General features: G+C 34.7%; 1 pseudogene; it reads left to right on the top strand.

Moving 5' to 3' along the window:
• The first annotated feature begins 311 nt into the window (after positions 1 to 311).
• The window catches only part of LOC121415037, a 24054-nt pseudogene continuing 8071 nt past the window's right edge, over positions 312 to 16294 (top strand).

The following is a 16294-nucleotide window of genomic DNA, read 5'->3' as shown; positions in this document are numbered from 1 at the left end:
CTTTTTTTCCCCTTTTTAAATTTCTCTTGCACTTTTTAAAATCTCTCCTCCCATCGAGGAGCCAGTGAAACAAGACGTAGTCCAGTGCAACAGCGGATCTAGGATTTTCCGAAAGGGGGGGCACATTTTCCCCGAGGAAAAATTTGAAAAGAAAAAGAAAAGGTTTTCACTTTCAAAGGGGGGCACACTTCTGTTATAAATCATGGCATTTTTACTTAACAAATTTACAAATTTTAATTGTGCCTCTCAAAGGGGGGGACCCATACATGTACCTCTTGCAGCAATCTTTATCAGATTGGTCTGAGTTTGTGCTAGTCGTGAGGATGCTCAGATGGGTGTGGAAATATGTATAAAAAAATGCATCATTTGCTACCATCCAGCTGATACCTAGTCATATCGCCGGTGGCTCTTTTCAATCTTTGACGTGAACACCTCTAGTGATGTGCTGTTCACTACCTCGGGTGGGAGATGGTTCCAAGCCAAGGAGGTACTCACAAGAAATGACTGTTTTAGTCGCTCAGTGTTTGTGAGGTGGAGAGTGTAACCTTTGTTGTGGTTTACTACATGTCTTATACATGTATGATATTTTCTTGAAAGTCTTGAAATTGTTTGGTTTTGACTCATTGTTTTGGTCTTGCAGACATTGGGTTTGGGATCAAGTACCAGTGGGCCTAAAAAATTGTACTGAAACAGGTGGGGCATTCCTTTCTGGTAATCTCCACTAAGAAGAGCACTTGTACTACACATGTAATTCCATTTTAAAGTGCATTTCCATGAGAATAGTAAATTAATCTATTACTGAACGTTCCTTTTTGACCAGATTAAACTGTGCCTGTGTGTTTTGATGTTGCCATAGAACTGGACATACGTACAGATGGATGTGAAAGGGGCCTGTGTGATTGCTAAAAGTCCTCTGCTCAGGTAAGGATCAACGTTATATTCCCTTTTACAGGTATACCTTAAAGAAATTTTACATGGCAGTGTTGATAGTATTAACTAAGGAAATATTCATTCATTAATATTTGTTTGAATAAAGACTTACAGTAGTTGCCAATATAACTGAGTTAGGCAAGTAAAATGCAATTATGCTGGTACCTCGCAGTGCCCTTACATATGTCACCTATTATTAACACTGATCAGTGAGGGCGAATTCGACAATGTGCACTGTACACAATGCTATGCAAGGCACAATGATAAGTAAATTCCCTCATAAAGAGTTATTTTTTATGTTTTGTCGCATTCTATGATCCAAATGTTATATGAAATGAAATCCCTAATAAGGAGGCGCAATAGCTCAGTCGGTAGAGCAGGGTTTCGGATTCCGGTGACCCGGGTTCGATTCCCAAGTGGTGCGCTAGTGCCCTTTGGTAAGGCATTTATCCTCATTACCAGGTCCCTCAGAGAGGACCTTAAGCCGTTCGGCCCCTGGTTGCTTGCTCACAGGCATTCATGCTTTCTTAGCAGTCGGGTAAAAAACCTCAGTATGTTAATAATAAGTGACATATATGTGATTTATTCAATCACTTTTTTTAGGTTATAACTCTATAAGAGGGCATTATCATAGAATACAAAAAATATTACGCACGTTAGAGCAGTATTGCGCTCATCTTCAATTTGTGCAATAGCCCATAATTCTTGGAATATCTCTGAGCCATGAAAAAATATTAAACTCCAGAGCATGCTTTATACATTGTACATGTGTATACCACACACAACTTGGAATTTAAGTGCAATTCTAGTCAAGACTTTCATCTCTTTGAAAGATCCCCTGAGTATTAGAATAAAAAAAAAGTCTGAATAGTGGTAGTGAATAGTGGTAGCTCTCGCCAAATACTAGTCTTTATTTTCCAAACCCAGTCATTAGGGAAATTATCAGGTGAATGAACAAGAGAAAGCTGATTTTCAATTTTCTTCAGATTCATTCTGATATGAATCTTGATATTTTTTTATTTTCTTTGCACATTACAGGATCCATAGCAATACACTTTTCCTGTCAGAGATCCAGACAGGATCTGGCCCGGATTCAAAACTATTTCTACTTGCAAGGGTGAGTATGAAAGGGATATAGGGTGTCAGTTTAGTCCTGTGAAGGTGCTTTTATTTTAGGAGTCTGGCCATTTGGTAAATATCTGATCCAAAGCTCCACACTAACTTATTTTCTTGGTGGCTCGATTAGTTCACCAAAATCATCAATTTCATATATTTGGTAGCCAGCAAAGCAAATTTGGTGGCCCTAAAAAAATAGAAAACATTACAATTTATCAAACTCTTGGTAGCCCGACCGGGCCACCAAGTGAGAGCTTTTACAGAAAGTTGATGGCCCAACTCTCAATTTAGGTTGCTCCAGGCCACTGCTAATGTCGAGCCCTGTCTGATCGAATATGAGGAAATAGTGATTCAAAAAGTATTCTTAATCTGGGATATGACCCTTGGTTGCAGCACCTATGCCTAACAGTGCTATTTTATCTATTAAAGTAAATGAAAAATGCTGTATGCATTTTTATTAACTATGTGCTATATATGACAAAACTACCCTATTATTCATTTTATACTCATATGTTAGGGCCCCAAAATGGTTTAGCTCTGTATAAAAACCGGTATAAATTCATTAAAGTCATGCCAAAACAAATGTTAATATCTCCTGTTTTGTTAAATAGATTAAGTACATAAGCACAGGTTTTAGCATTGATGATGATGATTTTAAATTTTAGATTAACTTTTTGCCAAAGAGTTTGAATGTTTATTCTTCATCCACAATGAAATGTATTCACTTAGTTTGGGAAGAGGGAACAGCATTACATTTTAGCGTCAACAATGATATTAAGAGAGGCAACAATAAATATTGCTTCTTTTCTCACAAATTAAATAGACCCTTGCAAGCTCATGGAGTCAGAAATTTTCCACATATCTTGATAAAGTTGGCTATTAAGTACACATGGTTTTCATATGCTGACAGTACAGAAAACAAAGCAGGACAAATCAAGACACAAGACAAGATTATTCAAGGCAAAAAATATATTAATTTATAGGTAGAATTAAAACACTATTAACCCGAAGGTTGTTTTTATTTGTTTTTTTACTATATCACTACACCCCCTTAGGTGAAGGTCTGATGAGGCTTGAAGCCATGAAATGAAAGCTTACAAAAAAAGGGTACAATTTCATGATAAAAAAAACATAAAATTTTCTTGTGTCATACGGTAACTTGTATTAAATTCAACCCATTTTAATGTGTTTACAAATTATTACTTGTTTAGCAAATATAACTATGTGACTATGCGTTTTATAATATGGAAGTTGAAATGAATCATGCTAGTTGGATGAATGGAGGTTTGGCTGAATTTATTGGATGATATTGACTGGCCGGGGGGGGGGGGGTACCCACAAAAGAATCTAGTATCCCAGGTTTTTAGCTGATGGAAGTATGGCACTTGTTATGGCAATGTATTAGATGTTCCCAAAAGTAGAGCCAGTCACTATTTTTATTATTTAATCAAAAGCCGACATCTGGAGCAAAATCATGAAGATGGAGATATTTCACCCTTTTAGGTTCTCTTGTGTCATGCTTATGAGGTCCTGAGCTTTACCATTGTGATGTCATAATATCACCATTTTTTTTTTTACTACAGGGAGATGATGCATCTGCATTCTACAATGATATTCATGTCACATCATTCTATGACATTGATAATGTCACTCAAACCACTATTACAAAGGTATTACTATTTGTTACAAATATAAGGATTAACCCCCCCCATACACAAATGTCCACGATAATATAGGTTTTCTGTAAACCATTACCCCTTTGATTTTTTTTAGATTGGTACCCAAAACATTGCCAGACTTGAAAGAATAAAACTTGTCAAATGGTGTGTTTGCAGTTCACCGTCCCGGTCCCTCAACCCTTTGTTGGATTAGATAGATTTGAAATGACAGTATGGTTGATGACCTTGAAGGAAAGATCAAATACGTATGAGTTGTAAATGACTTCAATGAGCGGTGAAGTGAGAATAAGCTTGATTTTAAAAAAATCATTTGATTGACACTTATATTGGGCTTGTGTCATCATATCTGTTTGTCTTGTTGGTTCTGGCAATCACAAAACCAGACCATTCATGAAAAGGGCCCCGTTATATTCCCAAAAGGTCAGGTACAGTTTACCCAATGTTTTCTGAAAAGTATAGCAAAATTCTCAAATGGTCGGGTAAACTGGACCCAACATTTTGGGAATTTAGGGGGCCTTTTTCTCAAATGGTCGGGTTACGCTATTGCCCGACATGACGCGATAACCCAGTGTGATGGCACAAGCCCCTGAAATTGATGTTGTTTTCAACCATACATGTTATTATATTTGTTGTGAAATTCTAAAATAGCATTTAGGTGACAGTCAGAAGTCTGCCCGACAATAAATTTACTTAAATAATTACAAATATTTGTATACAGCATCAAAATATTTGTCAAAATAGGATGTGAAATAAGAAAGTTATGACATTTCAATGGGCTTTTTTTTTCACAATGAATTATATGCACATAGGCGGTATGCAAATGAGTGAGTCCATGATGTCACATACTCACTACTTCTTTTGTATTATATCATGTGAAAAATTGAAAATTATTTAATTTTTTGTAAATTTGATAATGAAGCTACTGATTGAATGATATTGAGTTACAATATAAATAATGATGACACACTTTCAAAATGAAGTCAAACCACATTGTAAGCCCTATAAATTGACATTGTTCATATTTAAAATAATGAGTGATTTGAAATCATTTGGATTGTCTTTTTTTCAGGGAACAGACAGACCAAGAAAGATTTTGCTGCTTTCTGCTTTCTCAAAAATAATTCCTCTTAAAAAAGATGAAATTACCACAGAAACAGAGATTTCTACTCTCGAGGTAACTTTACAAAGGAATCATGATTTGTTCTCTTTTGAGTGATAGTTTGATTAAAGGCATTTTATTGTGTGTTTTCGTGGCAAATTTGACACTTTTTAATGTAAATCATCCAATGAGAACAATATTAGACACTTGAATTTTCCTTATAGTATAGTCATTATTTCACTTTTTCTTGACCTGGCAGGTGTGGCCAAATAATTCCTCACTTTTTTACCCCCAAAGATGTCTCTGTTATGTTACAGGCGTTTCCTGTGCATTTCACTAAGTCTGATGTTAGTTAATACATCAGGGATGTAAGAGTTCAGATTTTTATCTGATTTCAGACTTTTTTTTTTTTTTTTCAGCTTAATGTCAGCTTATTTTTGGCTTTCCTCTGTACCTAATGTATAGGAGCTCTTTCTATTTCAAACTTTTTAAACACTTTAGCTTTTTTCAGATCTTTTTATTTGTGACTACTCACACCCCTGATACATGAACAGTCATTTAAAATACAAATATAAGCCTGAGTTTATGACAAAGGGAAAATAAAGTTTCTTTCTTTCGCACAGGGAACAATCACCAGATGTGTAGACCAAACATTAGGGATTTATGAACTCAGTTCTAATGCCAGGTATGTGATTATTATCACTCATACAGGAATAAACCATTCAATTTTCATATGAAGAAAAAATCATCACAACCACATTTATTTCTCTGCATGGTATGAGAGCTTTCTGTTGCTAAGAAATTTCAGCTGCATTTCATAAACGCTGATTTAAAATTATCATAATTGTTTATTTGACAGTAAATATAAAGAATACAGTTCAATCTAAGTATTATTTTAATATCAACATAATGGCTTGTATTCTGAACTCTTAAACCATGGTCTTAAGTTGGGGTTTGACTATGGATAGCCAGTTATGACTTGAATCTCTATAATTAGATGATCAACTTATCATTACATTTGCATTCAACTTAACAAATATTGTCTTGAAAGTAAACGATAAACAACATAACAAGGAAGGATCCTAGTAAAAACAAGAAGCTTAAACACATTCTTGACATTAAAAGCTTCCCATCACTGTAGTCAAGCCTTTGACTGTGGTTTCAGTTAAACCTGAATTCAAAATATGAGGCATTAAGTATCAAGGAGAGTAAAACAATGGATAATATCGGTAGATGATATAGGTGAATTTATACTCTATAAGGTCTCAAACCAATCGATCACACAAATACAGAATAGATATTTACAAAGGAGATCATATATGTCAATGATTTCAGAGCATTATTAAGAATAAAGGTGTGAAGACAAAATATATGAATGGATCACAAATTATGTGACTGGTCAGCAATATTTCTACATAATTACTAATTGAGAATGAAGAACTATCAGCCACTCTCATTACAAAAATGCTTTGAGTACTAAATATTATTTTTGCTTTTTCATTTTTTGTAGTCAAGTTCTGGATATACCAACAGATATTTTTGCACTTGTTAAGATATTTTTGGTAAATTCCATTTTGAATTGTTTGATATCAAAACCTTGCTTTGGTTTCTTACAAACTGAATATTATTGTATTTTTGTCATGAATTGTTGATTTTGATTGGCTTCTGTATACGATGTCAGTTTCATATTTTTTAAGCAAAGTTTGAGTTATTGTTACATTTTATGAAAAAGGGATCCAATATTTGTATTGTATTCTTATTTATTGATGGACATAAAACAAAGCAACATAACATTACAAATATGTCAAAAAGCATGTGAATTACAATTGTAGCAATTTGTAATGATAATGATAATGGTAGATTTATTAAGTGTTTTATGATAAAATATATTAGACTAAACATATACAATCTGCAGGAGCTACAGTAATGTTTAAATAGTTTAAAAGATTTATACATCTAAATGACAAAATAGTATACATTTAATATTACAAATTAAAAATAGAAGAAAGGATAAATTGGAATTAACCAGATAGAACTGACTATCAAAATTAAGTTAACAAACACAGATCATGTAGGTGCTTGTGAAGAAAAGCTATGCTTGTATCAGAAGCAAGCTTCTTTCAATGTGCTAATACATGATAAAATAAAATAATATATTTTCAGAACATATTTTATGCCAAGTAGTGAATTGTCTTTGATTATTTGATGTGTACAAATGTTCTTTACAGGCTTTATCTCACCTACCAGTATGATGGAAAGTCGCACCTTCCCAGCATTCCTATAGGGTCAAAGGTCACCATTCATAATGCCCATAAATTGTGTGCTTCTGCCAGAAGTAGTGAACCAGTCTGTGATGGTGAAAGCATTGTTTGCTGTATGAGAACATCAATCCACATAGAAGAAAAATCGAAAGAAAAATTGAAGAAGGTAAATGTTTTTATTAACCAATCATGAAACCAGTCGGCAATCACACTTGCATCCAATTTAAAATCGCCCATTGCAACTTACAGTGATCATTTGTTATATGCTGGTACACATGTGCTGCAAATGCAAGCTCCTCAAATTGACAGTAAAAATAATAAAAATATATTGATAACATCAGTACTACTTCTGCAGCAGTCCATGATGTGATCTCCACATGCAAGTTTCTCTGACTTGGTGAAATGAAATAAGCACGCAGTAACAGTGGTCACAACTTAAATGAAAAAAAAAAAACCATGTGTTCGCTGCTCCTCATGTCTATGTAAAAAGTAATGTATCGAGGAGCAGCGTATTATCAAGCATGGCACATAGTGAATGCATCGATATAGATGGATGAATGCTGGTAGAGCTTTGCGTATACCTGGTCACCCAACTCTGATGTATTTCTGCTGCCATTCTGCTTGCATTCTTTATTGATTTGATGCACTGCTAAGCTGAATAAACCTTTTAATTGGATAAGTGCTTTTAACATTTCGGGTAAACTTTATACTTTATTTCAACTTGTCATGTTGATTTGGGTGCGTTCATGTCAACATGTCTGTAGCATTGAAAACCCTTTTATGTCGATAACAATGTCGATATTTGGCCTGTTGATAACAGCACTAGTTGAATTATAACCCACCATGCTGTTTTGGGGCAACACTGGTATAGTAATGGAATTTGAGAATAAGGGTAATACTTGTCTCTTAACTTTCAAAGTTAAAAAACATGAACAAAATTAAAACAATTATATTGTATAGAACTGATATACAGAATGCTAGTAAAAAATTGCTTGCCTTCTTTAGACCATATGCCCTAGTGTAGGGGAAAAAATATGTTAGGACAGTTCAATAATGTTATCCCATCATGGACCTACTACATGCTCAAATCATTTCACAATATACCTCATAAATTGCCTAGAAAAAAATAGAATGAAATATGTGTGATGCTTAAGATTTTTTTTTCTTTCAGGAAAAAAGTACCAACATACAGCGTGTACTCTTACCGCTTTGTGGTAAATTGTTTCCTAGTCTAACTATTCTAGAATGGTTACGAGATAAAGCAATTCCAATATTGCTGCAGAAACTGGTCCCTCATGTAATCAAGTAAGTAGATTGCCGTTTTATGTATGCATTCTCCTCATACCTCTTTTTTTCACATATTTAACATTATGTGATGAAAATGTAATTTCAAAAATCTTTGTGATTCCTACAAGACACTCTCCATGTTTTGATTATGAAATAAGAAAGATAAACCAAAATATTTCACTTCCATGGAAGACCTGAAATAAGGTAATTTCCGTCTACATGTAAATTGTATTATTTCACAGCACTTGGTTTATATAAATTGTGAAAAAACTTAGTAGATGTATATTTGTGATAGTTTGATAAAGTTGAACGGTGATTTGAAGTCTCCCTCTTCAAATTATTGCTCACTACTTGAGCTAAGCTTTACTCATATTCATTTATCTTTTTTCAGATTGAAGGAGGTGCTTCCAGTATTAATCCAGCTTTTGACCATCAAGTTGACCTCTAATGACCTTCCTATTATCAAAGAGAGGAAGAGAAACCCTTATGAAGATTTCCTATCCCACGATGCATCTTGCCTCTTCTCTCACACCAGTAATGATATCCCAAAGGTTTATATGCACTTGTCTTTTTAATTACCCTCTTCTAGATCCAATGGCCCATATCATGAACTTGGTTTTATTTCAAACTATGGTCTGAAGTTACTGTTTAACTCCATGTATGGAAAGCCAATTGTGACACAAATCCCAGACAGTATAAATTCAATTTACCACCTCACGTTGCATTCATGATTGTCTTAGAATGATAAAAAACATACTTTTATTCACCATCAATGCATGGGGAAAGAGCAAAGTAAACACAAAGAAATATAGGATTTAAACACAATTTTGACATTTATGGCTTCCCATAACTTAAGCAAAGAGATAAACCATGGTCTATTAAACTAGACTACAGGCCAATGAAATGATTTGCTGCAATCCCATTTCAGATAGAAAGCCAATGAGTTTAGAACTCCTTTTCTGGGATTCCCAGCTCTCACCATTACTTACCAGCTTTGAAAAGCATAGTGGCTGAACTATTTTAAGTTGTAGCATGAATAAATGTACTCTAATGCTTTGGCTCAAAGAAAGTTAAAAGTTGTCACTATTTATTGGAATGCTTTTTCTCTTTCATGAGAAAAAGTTCGGAAGAGACTGAGTAATCACTTTTCCCATTGGTCTGTTAGTCTTTTAAATAATGATACAGCTTTTGTTCTACTTACTCTTGTTTCTTTATTTCTGCATCAATTGTATTCATACTTGGTACTTTGGTAATACCACATGTATGTTCATGAGGATGACAGGATCAAAGGTCTATTGAATGTAAATCAGACAAGACTTTGTGGTTCATGAACCACCTTGTATTTAAGGCATGCTATAGATGAAGAACTATATGAGATTTTGAATGAAACAAAATAATAAAAAATAGGCTATTTTAGGTTTAATTCTGCTCCAGCCATCTATAAAACTTCCTGACCTTTCCTTTCTCTCCACCATCAAGGCCTCGTTCAGATTTTAAAGCACTCGTGTTTCTTTTGGCTAATTTCCACAATTGTAGGTGTCCCTTTTAGCATATACAAGCAGTGATGTTTAAAATCTATTCAACAAGACCAGAAATTTACATATTCAAAGTGTTCAAGTTCTACCATGCTTTTGATATTTAATTGTGAAATCCGGTGAGAAAATATTACATTCAATAATGTTTGTTTCTCTTGGCCTGCCACCAAACATTATAGTTTTGTTGTCTACACTCCACATGAAAGAGTGCATTTTGTGGTGGGGTTTACAAACTTTTGAGCACAACTATATGCTCTCATTCTATTACTCGAAAGCAATTTTTTTTTTCATAATCATATATAAAATGGGATACTTTCATGCCCACTTGATACCTGATGCTTTTTGATCAGAAATTTTACCCAGATGAAAAAATACCATGTATGATGTCAAAATAATTCATTTTGATCAGAATAGTGACTTGCACTTTTTTGAGGGGGGGGGAGGGTACCTTACCTCATGAGATTTATGTAGCAATTTTCAGAAAACACTGAATAATCATCTTGTTTTATCAGACAGTGTCATGTACCTTGCCCACATCAAGTGAACTGGTCTCATCCTTTGATGGATGTCCTCTCGGTGATATAACCTCATTGGATCAATCAGGATGGACATGTAGAATGATAACATCATCTAACAGGCTCGTACCGATGGTAAGATCTATTGTGAAACAGGGCCCCATACACACAAAGGTTTGCAGTCAATTGTTGAAAAGCAGCAATGGCCAATCAAAATTGTTCTTGCTGCCCAGTGTCTTTCTTCAGGCTCATTGTTGACCAATGAAAATTGCTCTTTTAAATTGGTAGTTGGTTTCAAATCTTTGTGTTATGAGGCCCAGAAATAATCAGGGCCCGGTCATACAAAGATTTACAATTGATCCGATCAACCTCAACTATATGGAAATCCATCAATGACATAATTTTTTATTATTTGCACAACATCCTGTAAAAAAAGTGAAGCATACTAAATTGTCAAGAAAACCATGAATGTATGAATATCCTTCATATCTAGGAAATATTTTTAACAAACATGTATTTTAGATGTTGACATTGCTGGCTTTCCATAGTTGTAGTTGATCGGGTCGATCGTAACTCTTTGTTAGATGGGGCCCTGGTCTGTAAGTTGTGATTGATTTTTTAGTTGCATTTGATTACAATCTCATCTTGCAATGAGTCCAAGATCTACTTGTATTATATGTCACTTTGATGCAATTAATAATTACATGGAAGTAGGTTGCTCAAGTTTTAGTTTGGCATGAAACTATCCTATGAGTCATTGATTTTACCAGCCAATGTTAAACTTGATATGGCCAAATTTATATTAAGTAGATATTTGTGAGCATTTTCACTCGACACACATATCTTCATTATATATTTTTGTATACCTTTGCCCACTGGAGATGGTTGCCAGGGCATTATTTTGGTTTATCTATTCATGTGTCCGTTTGTCCAGTTTTTGTTCTCGCGATAACTAAAGAACTATTTGACGAGTTGACTTAAAAATAGGTACAAGTATGCATACTGGAGATCTTCTTTTTTTTCGTCATAAAATTTATGTCTTTTAGAATGTTTGTTTTATTTATTTCAATACAGTTAAAAACTTGCTATCAGCCGACAATGCTGTTTTTCAGCAAGTCTGTGAAACAAAAGTGACAAAATATATAAAAAAACGAAACAAATTTATATATTTTCGAATATTAGCATTATCTTTACCCACACATATACATATAAACACACACACACAACTTGTAATCTTTTTAACGTTTGGGATGCATCCAAATAACATCACAGTATTTGAAATGGGGCTGTATAATTGGAGTTCTCTGGGTAATCTGGTGGGAGCAATTGATGTTGGTTTGGTCCTGTTCGATCCCCATCTTCACTTTGACGAGATCAATGATGACCATGTCCATGTTTTTATCAGCTGTTTTGGGCATTTAAGGTAGTTTCTTCTACTGTACTGCTCTTTTCCATCGATTGCTTGGTTGATGTCGACAATGTTTTTCTTAGGTCTTTTTACATGTTCTTGGAGCTCATGAATTTGACTCATTTTTGAAGTTGTATCTAACTGGAGACTCATGTAATTTGTTAGCAATCTTTTTGTAGACAGTGTTATTAATAGCATCAATGTTGACTTTCACTATGGTTGGAGATCACAACGTGTTCAATAATTGGTCCATCATTGGTTGTCTTTCAGGTCCTGGTTGCTAAATTATGCTGTGAAAGAACAGATAGAAGACTTTTCCTACTGGATTCTACTGGGTCCATTCCTTGTACTCTTATTAACAGCTTGCCTGTGGGGGAAGGCTCTGGGAAGAAACATGACAAGCTCTTGCTTTCCCCAGCCTTGCCTAAACCATCTGCTCAGAATTGAGGACTTTATTGTGATACAGGAGAAGAGAACTTGTATTGATTTTTCTAGGACAAAAGAAGATCAGAATGAATCTGAAATGGATGTTGATGGAGGTGAAAGCATTGACAGGTCAAGGTCAGAGGTCAAAGTTTACGTGATGTTCGATCCAAGATATGCTGTGTGTCTTTATCGTGGAACAGAGAAGAAGTCATCACCAGGTGGTGTCAAACCTAGAACGAGGAAAAGAAGCTCATCATCAAAGTCAGGTCTGTGTTGTTTAGTTTAACATTTAAATATGTACACTCTATACATTGAGAAAAAAAATTTATAGTGATTTCTTTCTTGGTTCATGTAAAGTTGACACAACGGACCTGTGTTTAGTTCCCTATTGATTACTGTCAGTTGATACTGCTTTTATGACTTAATGAGTTTGAAGTTCAAGGAATTTGGGGAGTAGATTACTTAGATAACTTTATAGAAATAATGAACATTTCATTAATAAAAAATCATAAGTCATGTGAGGCCTGAAAGAAATATTTCATGGAACAATGCAGCACAAATCTTTCTCGTGAAGATTTATCACAAGAAATTTCAGGGGGGGGGGGCATAAACCATTCTTGTTTAAAGTGTTCATCAACTTGTTTTTTAAACAGATGGAGGATCTCTTCCGAAATGCATCACATCCAAGACGATCCAGCTGAGAAGTAGAAGACCACTCATCCACCAGGAGCAGAGAGATACCGGGTCAACCACTCCAAGATTCTACTGTGATATCTTCATTCTGGACTCATACCAGGCGAAGAAGACTAAGAGAGATGGAACCCCCCTAATACAGGGAAGAGATGGAGAGATGGAAGATAAACAAGAGGAGGATAGAAGACCAGCTCTTCTGTGTTTCCAAGATGATGCCATCAGATGGTATCACTTTCTGAGAGAGGGGCAAATTTACAAGATGGAATGCAGAGATGATGACATGCAGGTTATAGCTATATTAGGCCTAAACAAATCTTATTTTGCCCTCATTCAGCCGACTGAAAAATGAAACAAAACAGGGTCGCTATTTCTTTTTTCTTTTTTTAGAAGATCTAAAATATACAAATGGAATGTTGTGTGATGAAATGTAAATGGCTTTAAAAAAGCACTTGAATGTGTTTTTTTGACAACATAAATAAATCATCCATGCATTATTTTCTTTGCAGCAGCAAAGACAAAGAAAATAAAAATTGACAGATCAACCCAACTATTCTAGAAGTTACATGTCATGGTATGGTAGTAGCAGAGGAAGAAATCTTTGCAGTCCTGAATTTGTCTAGTTAATTGCCAAAGTCTTTGAGTGATTTGATTGAAAGAAGCTTGATATTTTAATTGTTTCTATCTTGGTATCTTTAGACCCATGTCGTGCCATCGATAATGAAGTTAGCCAAGAAAGGTAGAACACAGCCTGTTTACATTATCACATCATTTTCTCAGCTTCAAGTTTTACAGGTGAGTTGGAATGGGATTGTTGAAGAAAGAAAGTCATTTAAACACAACTTCAAAAATCAAGCATAAGTCTCTAATGTGCGCATTTCATTAAATCAATTTGAGTTTGATTTCTAGAGGTGCTGGATTTGGAAATGTTTTATTATAGATCTAGGAGTTCATCCTGTGAGTTGATGAAGTTTCTACAAGAATATTGGGGGGAAAATGTTATGGGTGGAGGGAGGGGGCGTTAACCATTTAAAATATGCACAACCATACCTCATTCCAAAATTATAATTCTGACTGTAATGATCTGTGTATTAGATTATAATTAGTGTCAATTGTACTTTAGTTACGTACCTGCCATGTGTTCAGAATAGAACCATAGACCTCTATCTTGGATTTAATAAAGACGTGATTTCAATCAATTTTGAGTATATTATGCTGATGAATAGACAACAGTTTTTGTATGCATCAATTCCCATTGACTGTTTACCAAATATTTCTGAACTTTTACCACCTGCTCTCTTTATTATACAGGATACCACATCACAGATCGATTGCAAGGCAGAAGATAAATCTGATTCAGGTCAGATGAGCAAGGGAAAACAAAGGTCTGTTATCTTATCTAGTAATTCTAGTGATTCCTCAAATTATTGTATCAAAATTGTATGACATTCATTCGCATTATACTGCCAGGTGAGCTAAAGGGAGACCCGGCAGGAATTCGTTTCTTGAAATATAGAAGCATGTAACAGCTGCTTTGATAAAGCTAAAGTAATTAAACTGAATGATTTTATTAGAGTGCTCCAAAAGAGATTTCTGATCAAGTAAGTTAAGTGTTATGTAGAAGTATGCAATAACAAGAATTATTATTGTTTTTTATATTTTATAATCTTATTTTGGGATTCGTGTTGCATATCACCAACTGAATGCCAATGCACATCATAAAGATTGAGGATTATACTTTTGTATATAGCAAGTAAGAAAATAGAAAAAGATTGATGTAATTTGTTCTTTTAATACTCCATAGTATTGTATTTGTCAGTTAAGCTAGGAGTGGGGTAAAGGAAATGATTTGATTATTTTTCTCTTGATTGTAGACAGTGTCATGTGCTATCATCCGTATCTGGTCTCATTACAAGGGTAACATCTTTGGAAGGCAAGTAGATCAGCTCAGAAAATAAATTCAATTCATATTTCTTGATATGTGACCCGCCCACAAATAGGTCTTAAAATATAATTTTTCCAATTTATGAATATCTTCTAAAAGTAGAGATTTTCAGATTTCCAATTATAACTCATTTTTTCCTAGCAGTAATATGAAACAAAGGCACTTCCAGCTTATTTAAATCCTATAAATATATTATGACATTTTATGGATCATGTTACAATTGTGGATATAGATCTTCTGCATTGATGTCATCGTGCAGCCATCTTGAAGGCTGAAGCCACTGCCTTGCATGCATTGGTGATCTGCAGCTGGCGCCTCTCTGACAACTCTGTTTATGCATATATCTATATCCTCTGAGGGAGGGCGCTATGAGATTATGATGTCATAAGGTTTATTCATAAGGTCTATTTTTTAATAGAATATTGAATAAAGACTTGATTTGAAACAAACAAAACAAATGACTTACTGTACATCTCCCCCTTTACAGGTCATAGCAGCAATGAGAAGGCAACTTGCCAAGATTCATTTATTCATCTCAAGGTTGATGATATTATTAGTCAGACCACTGCTACTGTATCTCTACCAGCTCACTTACATGATGATATACTTGGACTTGTACCTGGAGCAACAGTTACTATCAGGTATGGGCTCAATCACACAACATTGCATGGTTAGTGTAGACCTTATCCAGCAGATGTGTTTTAGCCGGTGATTTTGCTCATGCGCTATTCAAATACAAGTATCTAGGAATTGTGATATCACCTATTTGCATGTGTGCAAAATAGATTGCTCATGCTGGTAATGGCCTCCTGTTTTCGTTCTCATGATAAGTACACAACAGCTTGAAGGTTCAACTTCAAACTTGACTCATGTATGTATATTGGAGGGTCATAAGGTCAGGTCAAAGGTCACAATGTCATTTGGAAAGATATCATTCTTGCCTTAGATGGAGAACCATTTTAGTGAATGTTTTCAAAGTCGGCTCAGAAATACGTTTGTGAGTTAGGATAATCTGATTAGATTTTTGACTCACAAGGTCAAAGGTTACAGAGGTCATTGTTTGAAGATATTTAGAAGCTACATGTACAATGAACGCCTGGTCTAGCTGGGATGGCACCAGAAATTTAAACTGCGCAGTTGAGGATCAGTATAGTTTATTTGTAATATTGGTTCTATGATTATTCTCTTGCTCTCTTGTCATAAGGAACTGTCTCAAGAAAGTAGATCCAGGGTTTGCAGTGACCTACGACATTGGACCTTTGACCTCGATCCAAGTAGATAGTTTCTGCTTCAACACTTTCAATGAAATGTAAGTTTTCATTGCCAAGTTTAACAGGAGTATTCAAAATTATTATTATGATTTATATGGGTTCTTTCAGCCATAATTCCCCTATTAAAAGGCT

This window comes from Lytechinus variegatus, chromosome 5 (genome assembly GCF_018143015.1).
Source record: "Lytechinus variegatus isolate NC3 chromosome 5, Lvar_3.0, whole genome shotgun sequence".
NCBI classification, from domain to species: domain Eukaryota; kingdom Metazoa; phylum Echinodermata; class Echinoidea; order Temnopleuroida; family Toxopneustidae; genus Lytechinus; species Lytechinus variegatus.
The sequence above is the reverse complement of the archived record's forward strand: the minus strand, read 5'-3'. Positions and strand labels throughout refer to the sequence as shown.